Source organism: Emydura macquarii, unplaced genomic scaffold (assembly GCF_026122565.2).
Source record: "Emydura macquarii macquarii isolate MOO-44397 ecotype Brisbane River unplaced genomic scaffold, CSIRO-AGI_Emac_v2 contig_75, whole genome shotgun sequence".
NCBI lineage: Eukaryota > Metazoa > Chordata > Testudines > Chelidae > Emydura > Emydura macquarii.
In genome coordinates this window covers 5,738,536-5,755,206 of record NW_027130212.1, presented here as the reverse complement: position 1 = coordinate 5,755,206, position 16,671 = coordinate 5,738,536, and the positions used below count along the sequence as shown (strand labels likewise).

General features: G+C 39.9%; 1 long non-coding RNA gene across 1 annotated transcript in view; it reads left to right on the top strand.

Annotated features, from left to right (window-relative positions):
• Positions 1–16,416, top strand: part of LOC137149422 (uncharacterized) — a 72,984-nt gene extending 56,568 nt beyond the window's left edge. Inside the window, exons 3-4 of the long non-coding RNA XR_010918776.1 lie at positions 2,509–2,649; positions 15,368–16,416. This is a non-coding gene — a long non-coding RNA (uncharacterized lncRNA). The remainder of the gene's footprint in view (positions 1–2,508; positions 2,650–15,367) is intronic.
• The last annotated feature ends 255 nt before the right edge of the window (positions 16,417–16,671 follow it).

The following is a 16,671-nucleotide window of genomic DNA, read 5'->3' as shown; positions in this document are numbered from 1 at the left end:
AAGAATTATCTGAGGGATAAGAAGAACTACCACAAATGGAAATTGCCATAGATGACACCTGAGACCTCTGCATCAGTGAACTAATCAATAGCAACTCAGTTTTGCCTGTGTTAAGTTTAACAAAATTTGAAGCTATCCATGATTGAATATCATAGAGGCAATTATACAGAACATCAAACTTCTTTGTAGGATCTACAGGGACCGAGAGGATATCCAAGTATTGTCTGCATACAAATGGCGCTGCAAACCATGAGGTTGAATAATGAACTCCCAGTGCATACGTGGAATTTATCAACACGTGTAAAAACAATACTAGACGAACCAGTGCAAACTTCCACATAAAATTAAGGAAGGCCTGCTAAATATTCACTAAACTGTAGATTCAATAATTCTCACAAAGAAATGTGCTGTGAGGGCCTGATTCTGAATCCTTTATTTAAGTACTTCTTTAACAGGCAGGTAGTCCTATTCAAATCATTGGGATATTTGAGATGTGTAAAGGCATCAAAATCTAGCCCTTTGTTAATAAACACAGGTGTCATTACTGAGTTGGAGAGATGTGATAATATCACAGGATGACCATATCCAGTTAGAATTAATTACATAGTATGATGAAATGTAAGGTGCAAATAAATTTTAAAAGCTGCACTATAAGGGCTTCCAACCTCTCGTCTACCTTTAGGAATTAAAATAAGGCTTTCTTCTAAGACATAGACTTACAATTTAGTTAAGTCTCTTGTTAAAAGAATAAGAGTAATTATGTGTATCTTCAAGCCAGATGGAAGCTCACCTTGAAAGGCAAAGAACAGAAAAGAAGGAATAATCAGACAGACAGACCTCCACAAGTGGGAGAACTTCCAGCCAAAACATTAGTGAGAGCCAAAAAATCTAGGCCATTTCCAAAAACTAACTTGAGAATTAATGGTGATTTATTACTGAGAGAGGTGACATTAATTAAAGCAAATTTAGCAGTATCCTTATCACTTTGAGTTGATGTTATTACAGCTAGTTGGAAACAGAATACAAATTACTTAGGACAGGACCTTTAGTTCACCAAGTTTTTCTAGCATATTTACGTCTCCTGACCATCTGAATACAGAACTTGAGTAAAATATGAATCACCGCATGAAAACAGGCAGAGGTTTTCAAACTGGGGCTTGGGACCCCAAAGTGGGTCGCGACCCTGTATTAATGGGGTTGCCAGGGCTGGCATTAGACTTGCTGGGGCCCGGGGCTGAAGTCAAAGCCTGAGGGCTTCAGCCTTGGGTGGCAGGGCTCAAGTTACAGCCCCCTCCCTCCTCACCCGGGGCTGAAGCCCTCAGGCTTTTGGCTTCAGCTCCCTTCCCCGCCCAGGGGTCATGTAGTAGTTTTGTTGTCAGAAGGAGGCCGCAGTGCAATGAAGTTTGAGAACTGCTGCCATATTGGGATGAATAATCACCAAATTCCAAAGGCCCTACAGGGAAGAATGAACAAGAGAGGGCACCAGTGACTAAATGGCATCCAACTGCACCAGCACTTAAAAATAAGAATGGGGAATGTGTAATGTCAGACAGCGAAAATGAAAATGCACATAAAATACATCAGTAGTAAAGCTTAATTCACCTTCCCAGTGATCAAACCTCAGTTCCCAATCCAATGGACCCTGACTCCCCAGATAACACCACAATGCAAAAAGCACACTCATGCCCAAAACTGCAGTCCCTTTCTTCCAATAAATCTTGGGCAAAAAAAAAAGAAAGAAAAAGAAAGAAAATCAAAACCACAGAATCTCACTTCTGCAATCCTGCTTAGTTTCAAGACATGACCCCTGCAATGTAGTGCACTGCCCAGGTACTGTGTATGCTTACATAACTAAAGCTGCTAGTCGTACAGCAGTATAATGCAATTTTAGTATACAGCACAGACTTCTACATTTGAGTTATTGCTCATTACTGATGTTGGATCCAGGGTTAGGCCCAAGCTGTGAAATTTAGATCCAGATTTGAGGGGTGGTTCAGTTGCAGGGTTTTGGTTCAGGTTTTGAACCCTTCCCAAAGCGTGGGCATGGGGAGAATTGAAGTCTGGCCCCATTTCTAAGCAGAATAGTTGTGCTAGCAGAGTTGGAGGGCATCACACCAGTAAAATGCCAGGCATAGTGCTTGAGCAAGCCTCCTAGAAGAGAGTGTTTCTGCATCTGAAATCAACTCTGGACCTTCTCTGGGCTCAATATGGGGTAACTGGGTGAAACGTAATGGCCTGTGATACACAGGAGGTCAGACTACAATGATCAAATAATTCCTTCTAGCCTTAAACTCTGAATTATTCTATAACCTATAATGTAGCTGCATTTCAGCGATTCTCTCACTGTAAAACTGAAAGGTACATGTGATAGTCACTTAGAACAGAAGGTTATATTTAAGGTAGGCTTTCATACAAGATATATTGCATTTTTAGCTGAAACCACACACTTTATTTTTCTGCCTTTGGGCTTCTTGATTTACACTTTTGTGTCTCCATCTCCTTACCCAGATTTGCATATATTAATGAATGACTACTTGGAAGGAGGGGAAGGCTCGAGCAAATGTTGCAAAATAAGGCAAAACAGCATGGCTAGGAAACATCATCAAAAAACAGAAGATCTGCTCCATTTGAGATTTCTGCTTCTTCAAGGTACCAGTAGCGCTTTAACTATTCTATATTTTTAATGATACACTTTGATATAGCTTTTTATCATTTTATTTTGTGTAGTCTTCTGTGGCTTTTTGTATCAGACATAAAAACCTATAGTAAATAAAACAAAGAATTGGGCTGTAAACATTGCTGGCGAGATTCTGTGATGGGCATCTGAAAGGAGCAGCAGAGAATTCACAGCTCAAGGGCAATAGCGGCTTTAAGTAATCTTAGGGTATGTCTATACTGACGGCGGCAAAGTCGCCGCCATCAGATCGATCTTTCTGGATTGATTGAGCGGTCAGTGTAGACCCACTCGATCAGGAAGTCGACACATTAAATCCACCCCCTCAAGTGGCATAGCGCTGCATCGATGGGAACGCGGTTCCTGTCGGTGCAGTGCAGTGAAGACAGCACGCGGAAGGGAAGTACAGCAGTCGACGGGAGTTAGGCAAGCTACTCTGCGTAGCTTGTGTAGCTCACGTTGACTGCCGCCGAATCTCCAGGTAAGTGTAGACCAGGGCTTAGTCTGCCAGATCATGAGCTGCTCTGGAGGCTGGAGAATAATTTAATCAGTCCTATCTGAATTATACCAGTCACATGGGCTGCAGCACTGTCCACAATCTCAGCAGGGCTGTGTGCTGAGCTCCTCACTCACCAGTGCCTCCAGCCACATCCTGGCACTCTCCATGTGCGTGCCACAGGTTCCTTGGGAATCAGCCTTACAGCTCCCCTCTGCATGCCTGCACTAGGGAAATTCTCGCCTGGGGAAAAGCAAGACTTTTAGGGCCTGTAAGCTGTTGCCTTACCTCGCCAGCTCAGGAAGGACCCAAAGCCACATTGAGTCTGTTTCCCGGCCCTTACCTCAGGGCACAATTTATTGGTTAAACAGAACACTCAGGAGTAGACATGGATGGGAATTTTCTTTTTGGAATGATTTTCAGATGGAAAATGTAGTTTACACAAAATTCAAGTTTTCCAAACTTTCCATATTCTTCCAGGAAAATCAAAACAAAATATTTTGGTTTGGTTTGTCTAAATCAGAAAGTTTCAGGTCAGTTCAACATCAAACTGCTTTTTCCTATTGTGGTGGAAGCCTCATGGGATTGTCGTTTGGGTGCCCATTCTCTCCTGAGGGCTGATCTCCGTGGAGGACTAAATCCCCCAAAAAGCAATGCAGATTCCTCTCTGACCAAGCAGTATGATGCATCATGGGAAACGTAGTGTGACCAAGGAGAGCAGGGGCAGCTGGCTCCTGAACTACAACGTCTGAGGCAATGCAGTTTAATGTTTAACTTAAATTAAATATCAACATTTTTCAGAATATTTTGTTCTATGACAAATGTATTTATTTCATTTTTTCATCCCAATTTGGAATGAAAACAAATACTGCACCCCGTGCGCACGCCTATGGGTGTAAGTGTAGGTACTTCATTCCTCTGAGAGGCAGTAGCTATGTTGATGGAAGAAATCCTCCTGTTGTAACATAGCATTGTCTACACGGGGGATTAGGTCGGTATAGCTAGGTTGCTCAGAGGTGTGGATTTTTCATAAAATCCTAGTAAATTTAGAACATTAATAAACATAAGCTCCTAGTGTAGACCAAGCCTAAGACAGAAACTGTTAAAGATCACCATTTCTGTTTTTTTTTCTCACATTCCTCAGTTACACCTAATAGAATTTGATTTTACCCTTTCTTTAAAGAAAACCGTAGGAAATTAAATACAAAAAAGTATACTTAAAGAATGTTAAGGTTCTAAAATCAAACATTCAAAAATTAGGAAGAATTAAGGTTACCTGTACAACCTTAATGAGCCCCCTTTGTGTGTCTATATTACAATACAGTCCTTAATTACATGGTCACCTACTTTTTTTTCCTTTTTGCCAGAGGACCCTATGTCCTTTAGTCCACAGAAAGAATACACAAGAGGGCAAAGAGATTTATGGTTGCCCAAACAACCTTCAATCTCTTCCTATGTTTTGAGTGTTTGCTTTTGCAACCTAAATGTAATTCTTTTAATAGAGGTTTATGTTTGTAATATTAAACTACTTTGTTTGGGGATACAATAGCACTATAAGCATCAGCTTTGAAACACCTAGGTGCCATGGACCCACAGGTTCAAATCCCTGCAAGGCTGTCTCCTCCTCCCAAGTTAGGTAAACTGAGTTCTGTGCACATATTTTTCAGGCAAAATATTTTAAAAGTGACATCTTGCACCTACTGTCTGTGGATTTTAGATATCATGTCACTTTTAGTAAAAATAGAGGTTTTCCCCACCATCACTGGCCAAAATATACCCGTATTTCCCCATGTATAAGACGCTCCCATGTATAAGATGCACCTTAATTTTGGGGCCCGAAATTTGAAAAAAAATGTATTACATAAAGTTATTGAACTCAAGTTTTATTCATCATAAATGCAAGTAAAAAAATCTACAACCACTGTATAAGACGCACCCAGTTTTTAGACCCCAAATTTTTCGAAAAAGGGTGCGTCTTATACATGGGGAAATACGGTATCTCTCATGGTGTTCTGTGCCAATTTGATTACAGTTGGCTGCATTTCAATGGTGCACTATGCATCATTATTTTGTTTTAGAAGATTTTGTGTGCACCTATCCTCCTGATGTTTGGATCCAGGACAGCACTATCCATGGCTAATGAAGAACCCAAGTAAGTACAAAGGGGAATTCGCTGTAGTAGCCAAAACAAATTGCCGTGATCTACATTTGTTATGTTCATAGATTTTTGTTAAGGTGATGGTCTCTTAAGCCAGACTTGCTGGCTAAATACTTGACAGGTATCAAGTATTTTATAGGCATGGCAAAAGTGCTTGCAAGGAAATGGATCAAGACGCTGAATAAAAAATAACTGACGACCCTGAAGAAATCCCTGTGGAGCTTCAGCTTCACAGTTGTAAGCCTGTGTATAATAGCCTTTCATTTATTTTTAAAACTCTCTTAGGTCTATGAACTCAGACTGGTTAAAAAAGGATGTCCTATGTAGATAGTTTAGAAGTATTATGCACAGCAAGCCAATCTGAGAAGTAAATGCAGGAGTAAAGATATTATATTTTCAAATACAAAAAGCCAGGATACCTTTGTGGTGACATTTTTTAGGGTTATGAAATGTCACACAAGGCTACTTTAAAAAAATTGTGCAAGTGTTTCTGCTGCCAACTTGTGATCCATGAGGAACACGGACCTGTTTCTCAGAGTGAAGGATTTAAGCCACTTTCCACTCACTTTATTCTGGGACTATGTTGAGGCCTGCCCTGCTCCTGGGGTAAATTGGAGCCACCTCAGAACTCTGACTTTCATGGCCCCTGTGGGCCCTGGGAAGCAAAAAAACAGCCATAGTGCAGCAAACTCTTGCCACCTCCATTTCTTTCCCCTTTACAGCTAGAGCTGGGAGTAGTCTTTATACCAGTTCTACACCACCAAAGAGGCTTTTTGTCCAGGAGTTATCACAAAATATCAAAATATACAGTACAATCCTTTGATGGATTTAGGAGAACTATTGAGGATAGATGAGAGATTTGGATTTGCACTGACAACTACATGGGTGGTTCCTTGATCAGTTAGCTTCAGTTGGAGCACTGTGCAGGTACAAGGCTTGACTTTGTGGTGCTTTTTTGCAAGACCAGGGACTTGGGTAGTAAATATTTAAAGTGAACCAGGAAAGTGTGGGCTGCTACTGTACATCTGGGGAAAGATCATCTGAAAGACAGATAGATATTTAATGGCAGGGAGATGATTGGAAAGCAATATTGTCAAAAGAGAACTGAGAATAATAGCGGATGGCAAAAGCTTTTTAGCATGTCTTCACATGCTGTTTACATAATATTAAATCACTAGGAGCCCACTCAAAATGTTAAATAACCATGTAGCAAGGGCCAGCCTTTGAGTCCTGCAAATCCATAGGAAACCCCCTCCCACCCATAATTGTTCTAGGACTCCTGAGTCCTGACCCATCTGTGGCTTCAGCTCCTACCTGTGAAACTCTTGACTCTGTGAGAGCCACCATTCATCCCACTAACCCACTGGTTGATAACATCATTGAGCTGCGTAAGTTGCCATTACAGACTCTAATGAGCAAAGAGCAGGGGCAGAGTAGATGAGTGGAGGAACCACCACATACAGCTTGCCCAAGGAACCCTGCACAGGCAGCTCCACTGACAGCCAAAGGTCAGTGGCCTTGAATATCAAGCTCATCCCCTCTTGACTTTCCAGGAGACCAGTGTGGTGAAAAATCCTGTGAAGAAAACTAGATTTGCACTACAAAGGAAAGAGACTTTAAGTTACAGAGAGAGAGTAGGGGAGCAAAGGAAAGAATGTAACATTTGTAAAATGAGAATAAAAGCATTTCCCTTCTTCATAGGGCTGTGATGAGTATAAATTCATTAATCTGGCATGGCGCTCAGGTACTATTAATGTCAGCATTAAAAATAGATGGGGAGAAAATAGTAGAGGGAAAATGACTGAACGAGAGGTAAAGTAGAGTGAGGAGTGAGAATGGGGGAGCTCTAGGAGGGAAAGAACAGAAAATAGTATACAAGTTAGAAATGACATGGTGATAAAACTACATCAGAAGGAAAGAGAAGATGGAATGGAGACATGAAAGTGGGAGGTAGAAAAGAAAAAAGAAAGGACTAAAGATAAGGAAAAATCCAGTGGAGACAAATGCAATGGAGCTCATTAAATTATATTTATTTTTAGTTTAACTGTGTTCCTACAGTTATTTTCTGTAGGAGAATGGGCTTTTGCATTGCAGTTCAAGGTCTCCTTGTCCTGATTTTTGTGCCAATAAGGAAACAGCCAGCAGCATCACCATTAGACAGTGTCATGATGTGAAGTCATAAACACTGTGTGATGGCACAAGGTATCCTACCACAATTTGAGGTCTCCTACAACTAACCTTGCTCCTCTTCCCCAAATCCTAAAGCCATTCCTGACCACGAGTGTATGGACTAACAGGACAGGGATGTGACAGATCCACTGTCTGGGGACTGACAGATGCTACATATGAGCGGCTTCTTTTTCTGCTGGATAATTGGTATGGATCTGAATAATCATGTCATGATCTCATGTGAATTCAATGTTGCAACCAAATTCAAAATATAAACAGTGTGTATTGGGGGCCGGGAGCAGGGAGCAAAAGCGAGAGTGCATTAATTTTGCATCCGCATTGAGAGAGGTATTTCAAGACCGTTAAAAAGTTTGGGGAGACAAATCTCCTTTACTCCCTCATAAGTGGCTGCATAAATGGGTTAATTAGCAATAAGTCACACTAATGCAGAGCACAAGATATGCTTCCAGCTTATGTTTATATATGAACAAATAATAAAATATTAAACCTGCAGGAACAGAAGATAGAGGGTTTACAGTTATTCTAATGAGGATTACTGAATGATTGTTTTGAGGAAAACGCCACTTTCTAAATCTAAGTTCCTATAAACATAGCAACTTAATTTAACATATGAAACTTGAAAAGTACCTACTTGTTCTTCCTGTGAATCTGGAGACGTAAAAAAGATCTGGAGGAAAGAATAGGACAACGGGTGCCTCCAGGATGACTTGTACAACAGAGAGTTTGAGTTAGTGCTGCTTGAACCAGCATTAACCTGCAGAGCCTTTTACTTTGCAAGGTACATGGTTCTTATAAGAGAGTATATCATTTGGTACTCTCCTTCCTGGTGCCAACAGCCCCTATTGATTCATGGTCAGTCTGTGTGAATCTTTTGCAGGAGGTCGTCAGGTTGGCTATGGGGGGGGGAGCATCTTGCATAGTCACTTCTCTATTCAGTGCAGTCTGTGTATGTCACCCCCTCCCTACACACACACATACACACTCCCCTGACAATTATGTCACCTACTGCTTTGTTAAGCAGAGCAAGTAGTTTTAAGGACATTACCGAACGCAAAATAATGCCCTACTCAGTAAGTAGCTAAGGGTTTGGGTGTGGTAGAGTAACTGGCCAGATCATCATTGCAGGAGTTTATTGCCTCCATATTCACTATACCAAAAAGCATAGGCTGGTATCACTTCTCTTCCTAACAACTGCGCTTTTTTTTTGTTTTTTGGTAATGGCCTCGTAAAATCCCTCCTCTCTAAACTTCAGGAGGATGCGTCTCATGTCCTCAGTCACCTTCCCTTCTTAACGATGTTTTTCTGAATTCCACTCAAGATAGCTCTCCTGCCTTTACAGATTCCATTGACTTCTCCATTTTAACACTGACATGTTTTCCACCTCATGCCTGTGTTTTTGGCCTGCTCTCTTACCTATGCCTCTCCAAAGCTGTCAGTCATTCTCTCTCTCTGCAATCTTGCCCCACCCCCCAAAAACCTCTGTGTCACTTTAGATCTTAAGTAAAACACTGGACCCAATTCACTGTTGTCCTGCACCTTGTGGAGTCATTTGCACCAGTGTCAAGAGGGTGCAAAATGAGGCTTAGAAATTGTGTAAATGACTCCACAAGATACAGGACACTGATGACTCTAGTTGTCTCTGTATAAGGGTTTTGTATTGCTGTACATGAAAGATGCTATAAAAATAGTCATTGCATTTTTCTTGTTCAGCTCACTTTCTTTTTCCTTTCACTTGTCCGCTAATGAGGAGAGAGGGAGCAGTCAGATCCATCCTGTATTTATATAATCACCTTGGAAAATGGGAAAATCTAGTATTCAGAGCTATAAAATAGTTAACATTGCAGACCCTAATGAACTAATCAGATAAAAAAGCTTCTATATGTTGGTTTACCATCCCATGCTTAAAGAAAGACAAGGTGGGTGAAATAGTATCTTTTATTGGACAAACTTCTGTTGGTGAGAGAGACAAGCTTTTGAGCTTCACAGAGCTCTTCATCAGGTCTGGGGAAGGTACTCAGAGTGTCACAGCTAAATATGAGATCGAACAGATAGTTTAGCATAAGTAGTTAGCACATATTCTAAGGGAGCATTCAAGGTGATGTGGCCCGTTAACACCCCTGTAGTCATAGGACAAAAAAGGAGAGGTTAGTGGATTACAGATTGTTGTAATAAGCCATAAATCCAGTGTCTTTATTAAGACCATGATTTTTAATGTCTAGCAACATTGAGTTTAAGCTCCCAAGCTCATCTTTTGAAAGTGTTGTGCAGGTTTCATTTGAGGATGAGGACTGTTAGGTCACATATAGAGTGACCACTTTGTGAAGTGTTCACCCACAGACATTGGATTTATGGTTTATTAGCACAATCTGTAACCCACTAACCCACCCTCCCTTTTTTGTCCTATGATTACAGGGGTGTTATCAGGCCACTTCACCTTGAATGGTCCCATAGGATATATGCTAACATTCTGGGTACCTTTCCCAGACCTGAAGAAGAGCTCTGTGTGGCTCAAAAGCTTGTCTCTCTCGCCAACAGAAGTTCATCCAGTAAAAGATTTTACCTCACTCACCTTGCCTTTATAACACCCTCAGACTGACACTGCATACATCCCACACCCACTCCTTCTGTAGGCTGATTATGGTGGCAAAGTAAAAGTCAAAGGAGATGGACAGTATGTGACAATGAGAAAATTGTAGGCAACTTCTAGTCAGTTCCTTAGGGTGCACCTGGACTTACTAGTCATGGGATGTAATGGTTTCTCTATGCAATTACTGCTGACTTCACATTTATCCTTCAGTCAATATATGCAACCCTTAAATGGCAAAATGAGGGCTTACCTGATATGAGTGTTGGACACCTCTCTTTCTATATCTTCCTTTTTATTGGCCTAAAATCTTGCAGTCATAGGAAGCCACTGTATTTGCTTTTTGCTATAGTAATCTAATTTCTGGAAACAATCATAATTTGGCAATTGTAAGTTTTATGTAATTAGTAATTTATGATCTCTAATTTTCTCAAAGCACTTTTCGCAGGCTGGAACTGCAAATGATGATATGCCAAAACCCAACCTCTGATGCAGACTTATGTAAAAGGACAAAAATGGTACATATTTAAGACATTTATTCTTCAAGCAAGTGTTTATTAAGAGAGGTTTCCATGTAAATAAAGCACTGACATAAATTAGGACATAGCAGATTTAATCATTGATGAGGTTATTTTATTATACCCATTAGATGATCATTATACTATATTTCATCAATTGATCTATGTGTGTTTTTCAAGCAATAGCTGCATTGGATATCAGGTGTGTTTCTGAAATGACTGCATTTGCAGGCTTGGTAGAGAGGATTTCATAAATAATATCTCTTAAAAGTAAAGTTTTACCTTCCTTACCAGCAACTGTTTGCAAGTCGCATTAGGCTATACATATACCCAAACTTGAATATGTGGAAACCCCTAGCCATAGGATCTTTGATTCCAATTATTAACATAAAGAGCAATTTGTTTCATGTTTCCCTTTGTTTTGTTCTGCTTTAAGTGTCCTAACATTGCACCAGGTTTAAAGGCAAAAATTAACCCCATATTAATGGGGCTAATGTGTGGTCATAGTCTGCATAGTCCACCCCGCTCCCACAAAAAGAGCATTTGGCATTATACTACTAGTATCACTAGCTCACGGCTCTGGAAAAAGAACACTAACAAACTTACATAAAATTAGAGTACTGTATTATTTGTCAGTAGCATGTCATATTGTCCAAATAGCTGCATTTCATTTGTACTTCCAGGTGTCCTGCAGCTTCACTGGGGTGAGAAACCTACATTTAATTTGTGAGGTCTGCAAAAATAACACTGACTATTACAGTGTTAGCACTTTGCACTCTCTGGGCTGATTCCCCCCCAGCCCACTCCAGCTTTATCCCAGCTGACTTCAATAGTACTAGATCATGTCTACATTGCAAAATTATGTTGACCTAACTTTCATCGGCATGCAGCCACTGCAGTGTGCAAGTGCACACTTGCCTCCTTGTGTCGGCGGTGCACGTCCTCACCAGCATCACTTGTATCAACTGTATTGTCAGTGTAGGGCATTGTGAGATGGCTCCTGAAAGCCAGAAACAGTCGACATAAGCAACACTGTGTCTACACTGACACTGTGTTGACCTAATTACATCGACGGTGACTCTACATCTCTCAGAGAGGTGGTGTTAATAAATCGGCATAGAGAGGCACTTACGTCGGTGGGAGCCAAATTTAATACAAGACACTTCCACAGCTAGATTGACACATGGCAGATTATGTCAACCTAACCCTGTAGTGCAGACCAGGTCTTAGAGTGTCTTAAGAGGAGTCAATGCAGCTATGAATCAAGCCCTCTGTCTCCAGTTTCTAGCAACATACAGCAATTAATCTGCTAGATACTTTATAAAGAGATCTTGATTATTCCTTATGACGTGATACAGCGGGTGATACCGAGAGGAGGAAAGAAATCGAAAGGAAGGTAACGTCCAACTGGCTATATAAGAAGAACGAGTGTAGGTTTGTAGCCAGCTTTCTCCTTCCCAGGAAAGCTCCTTTGTACTAACATTGTGTGATTTGGGGTCTGTGGGCTAGAGTGGGGATATATGGGTCTGTGTATGTACTGAGGTGAACAGGAAAGGAGCCACTGTGTGGCATGATCCCCTGGCAACTCATTTAAATACCATCTAAATAACAAGTGAAAATTCACACGACTAGTAGAATTCTTTAATTTCCACTCAGTGATGTTTTTTGCTCTGAGGAGAGGGAAGGGTTTAGAATGCAAATATGGTGTTGGGACTCATTTGGAGACAGCTGTCCAAGGCATAGAACTGGGAGTAACTTAGATGGAAATGTCACGGAAATTAGCTTTTCTCATGGATCCTTAGGTTCTACGGAGATAAAAGGCATTCCTCTGACCTTCCCCACCCAGAATTTCCTGACTCTTTTTTCCACCTCCTTTCCAGTCAAATTCCTAGTATCGTTTGGCTCAAGTCTTTTTCTGGGAAAAAGTCACTTGTATATAATACTCATGGTAAAAGATTGTTCTGAAGCAGCTGATACGTGTTTATTAAAACTTGGCTTGCCCTCACCTAGTTAATTTGTTGCAGTCAGTTCTAACATGAATCATTCTGGAGAAAGGTGATCTTGTGGTTAAGGCACTGGATTAAGAAGTAGGAGAGCGGGGGTCTGTGCCAGCTGTGCCATAGAACTCCTCTGTGAGGTGAGGTATTTAACCCCCCTGCACCTCTCTGACCATAGTTGCTGAAGGGGCCACACTGATAATGCTATATCAGGGTAAACTGCAAAGAATACGGCAAACAATCCACAAAACTGGTGGTTTAGTCTTATAATTAGAGTCATCAAGCCAGTAACAAAACAGCTTCTGTAGTATCTCACTGGTTACCAAGAAGTTAAAATACGGTTTCCGTTAAGCAATCCGGTCTTTGGCTCCCACCCAGACAGCCAAGTCTATATAATGAGGATTACTTAAAATCTTATTCACCATATATAAAGTTCTCCCAATCCCAAGAGATCGGATACATTACCTACCAGGTCAATGTATATTTCAGATCTTACCCAAATACATGCTTACAGCCAATTCTTGTTAACTAATCTAAGATTTATTTAAAAAGAAAAGAAAGAGAGTTTCTGGTTAAATATTGTTATTCATACAGATATCAGTGAAGTTCTTAGATGAGTTTCATAGTAGAGATGGTGAGGCTGTTGGTTTATAAAAGACCTTCTAGAATCAATTTCACAGGTTATAGTCCAATAGGCAGTCTATGTGCAGAGTTTGTTCAAATTCTTCCATGAAAATTTGTAGGGGTAATCCAGAGTCACCCTGGAGACCTTAGTCCTTAAAGCTTGGAACTTTCTCTGATAAAGTTTAAGCACATCTGAGATAAAACAGGATCAGGCCCGAAGCTTCCTTTATAGTTGAAGTTCAGCTGATAAACCTCTTGGCAGCAAGTGTTCACAGCAGGCATTCTTTGAATGAAGAATAGGTAATATACATTTGTTGCTTTGAAATAAATCTCTATTTCTTAGGCATACACCAATGACTAGTTGCATTGAAGCAATTAACCATTCAAATGGTTCATAGGTAGTTTACTGCAAATTCAAAGAGAAATAAAGATAATGATATTATTACACCACAAGTTTCATCTAAATGTTAATACCTCTTTTGATCTCTGAATCAATAGAATCTAGTAATGAAATACTACAGACAGGAACCAAAGTTTAGTATCTACAGGCTAATTAGATCACTTTGTTAAACTTCTAATAAGATATAGATAAACACAGACAAATACAATTTACTTCTAATTCTGTAACAATCCAGGTTTACATTTCAAGAGTACAGTCTGTTTAACATGACTTTGCTAAGGATCTGCAAGGAATGGTCCTGTTTACCATTTCAATACTTTTCTAATATGTCCTTAAAGATTGATTTTCAGTCACCCCACTTGCTGGCTGCTTAACCCTCGTAGACTCAGCATCACAGCCTTAGTTACCCCATTTGTAAAATGGGATACTTGCATTCCTCATGGAGCTATTGTGAGGCTAATGCAATGTCTACAAAGTCTTTAAGATGTTCAGATGAAAGGTGTTATGTTGTTAGTACAAGGGTAGATGGTGTATTTGGTTAATGCACTAACCCTCACTTCTGAAGATCTGAATTTTAATGTTAGCTCAGAGCACAAGCAAAAATTAGATGAGCTCAGTCTAGTCCGTACTAGATGTTTTTTGTCCTTAGTACAATATCATTAACACATGGAAAAGTGTTGGGCAACCTTAGTAGGCACTTTATTTTATTTATATATGAAGTGGGACAGGTAGCACTGCCTATTAACATTTTCCATTATAGCATCCTGTTTTCGGTTGCTTTTAACATTGCTACACTTTAACCATTTGGAGTGAAATTTTCCATGCTGGCTGTCTGTTTCAGGCTGAATTAGTTTGGAAAATTTCAGCCAAATCGTTCAGGACAAGGCCAGGGAAAAATACATTATTTTGCCCAAACTCACGTGCTTAAGTGTTTGCAGGGTTGGATCATTATGTTAAGAAATGCACAATATCATCTCCACTACCAAAATGTTTTTCCCAGAGTTTCTAAATCTTACTCTTTTCCAAGGACAGTAAACAGCATGGATCAGAAGTCAGTGAGGTAGACTCAGATAAATTATCTGGTAGACTCAGATAAATTCTTCTTTCTCCATGACACAGGTTTTAAGCCAGCACTGTTAATTCATCCCATTCATAAGCACTGCATTTACACTAAGGGTTTGTCTACACAGGACATTACTATGCAGCAAGCTAGTGGGCTGTAGATTCATAGCCTAGCTTACCATACAGAAACTTGCCATTTAGACAAGCCCTAAGTTTAAAAGTGAGGCAGGGACTGCCATTTACTATTTGTTTGGGCAACTTATAGCACAATGGGTGGCTCAAACTGGTTGGAATCTATGTGTTAACATTTATATTGTAGTAAATATTGACCAATATTTTCAAAAATGACTAGTCATTTGGGATACTCTATTTTTGTATGCTCAGTACGAGGTGCCTTAAAGGAGCCTGATATCCAAAGATTGAGCACTCAGCACTTTCTGGAAAAAAAGACCCCCTTTAAGACCTCTCAGAATTGGCACTCAAAATCACCAGTCACTTCTGAACATCTGGGCCAATCGTTTTAGTTGTTCCCTGTATGAAAACAACCTCTCTGGCCTGCCACTGCTAGCTATTGAGCCTGCAGTGCTGTAATCCTGTTAGAAGTGAGTAAATTGTTATAAATGGTTCAGAACATTCTTTAAGCCAATGTTTGCTCAATTCATAGGCTTGAAAAAGAAGTGGAAAATGAAATCAGAATCCCTGAGACCATTCCCAGCAGATGATGGAAGTGGAGAGAGCTTCTTTCCACTTTGAGTTTCCAAGCCTACCTGGAGGTACATTTGTAAAGCCCTGGGATCTCATTAACAACTGAGAATAGCAGCAGTTGCTGCAGCTAACGGAACTACAGGCTTTGCAGAAGGTGCTGGCAGGACTTTATTAAACAATGCAAGATTGCATTGTCTTCAAAAGACAGATGGGGGTCTGTGGAAATGATGCGATAATATATTTTAAATACCTGAGTCAATTAATTCAAAAAATACACATTGGCAGGAGGAGGGGAAGTAGTTTAATAATTTTAATGGTTATCACTTAAGAAAAGAAAAGATTAAAGGTCTAATACATTAAAAAGGAAACTCTGCTGATGGTAATCAATTTTGCTGCTTTTATGTATTGTTTTGTTCTGGAGAGAGGGTGAAATCATAAGACTTGGAGAGATTCTTGCTTTCATGAAGGTGTCTCATCACACATTGGCAATTCTGGATTTAACTGGAAAATCCAATTGTGGAAAAAGGGTGAAACAATCTGTTTTTTTCCTATAATCAATCATGAGATTACAGGATGTATTAAAATAAATGTGTAATGACCATTCTTCTTCCTTTCTGCTCCCACATATCAATGCTGATGCTGTGCTCTTCCTTCAACCTTTTGTTTACAAAAAATATGATAAGTGTAAGGACAAGAAAAATGTCTCAAAGTAAATGAAGTGTTTTAATAGGTACTGCTAAAATATTGTCAAAATTATGATAAATCAGTTGAAATATTGGTAAACTTCTTAGAAAGGAAGCACCAGTAACGCAAATGTTTTCGTACACTTCGCTGTTCGGTGCCCATTTTCTTGTTTTAATAGCTTTTGTTACTGAAATCTCTATCTCCAAAGGTGGTGATTATTATTGTTATTTTGGACCAGCAACTGCTTTGTGATATTTAGCAAATAATTGCCAAAATAAAGACTAATATTTTCCTACCAGTACAGAATGCAGAATAACGTCTTTATAAATATTCCCCATGCCAGAATAAATATTGGTGGCAAGAAGTCACAATATCCATAATCCTCACTTGACTACATCTCACTTTCCTTTCCTCTCACCTGAAGTGTAGATTTTTACATAGCTTTGTATAAATGTGTGTTCTATTGTCCTGGGGGCAGCTGTCCTAATGGGTACCATGCAGTAATCAGATGGACTAGAATTGTATCCTCTTTCCCCCAACATTCAACACATTCCAAATTTACATCAGATGCAAGATAGG